Here is a 786-nt window from a genome sequence, read left to right on the forward strand (position 1 = left end):
TCAGACCCTGGAACAGACTGCCTAGGGAGGGGGTTGAGTCGCCATCCCTGGATGTGTTCAAGTGCCACTTAGATGTGGTGTTGGGTGATCTGGTTTAGGGGTGACCTTGTAGTGTGGGGTTAATGGTTGGACTCGATGAACCCAAAGGTCTTTTCCAACCTGAATTGTTCTATGATTCTAGGATTCTATGATTCTATGATCCGAGCTTCTGCTGCTCAACCTGGCAAGCAGAACGCAGCAGCAGCAAAGGGACGAAAAGGCAGTATGCTGTTCAAATACCAACCATGTTAACTCATGGATTACACAGGACACTTCATGTATTTTATGCCTCCAACTAATTGCTCAAGACATCCTGTTCCAGTGTAGATGGTAACAGTAGCGTGCCCTCAGTCTTCATTAAATGCCAGCTCTCAATAACAGACTCCAAAAGGGCGTTAATTGCATTTACTCGTAGCTCCTGAACTTTAAAAGTTGTTAATCAGATTTCTATGTAAATGGAATGACGATTAAAGGTTAAGTACAGGTTTCTGAAATTTCAGCAGTTGAAGACGCATCGCCCTTACCAGGAAAGAGAAACCACCAGTCTTGACAGGAACTAAACATCTTAATTAAATACTCAGAAGTACAGTACTTATTTCTGCGTGAAGTTCTATTTTCAAATGTCAAACTTAATCAGGCACTTGACAAAAATGTGCGATATCCCTGCAGCACAGAAGAACAAAAATGCCTTGGGATTCTTTTCTGAGGGAACAGCTGTACGTCTCTCAGTCCTCAGCTTCCCAAAAA

Source organism: Apaloderma vittatum, unplaced genomic scaffold, assembly GCF_000703405.1.
Source record: "Apaloderma vittatum isolate BGI_N311 unplaced genomic scaffold, ASM70340v1 scaffold3886, whole genome shotgun sequence".
In the NCBI taxonomy this organism is placed as follows: Eukaryota; Metazoa; Chordata; class Aves; order Trogoniformes; family Trogonidae; genus Apaloderma; species Apaloderma vittatum.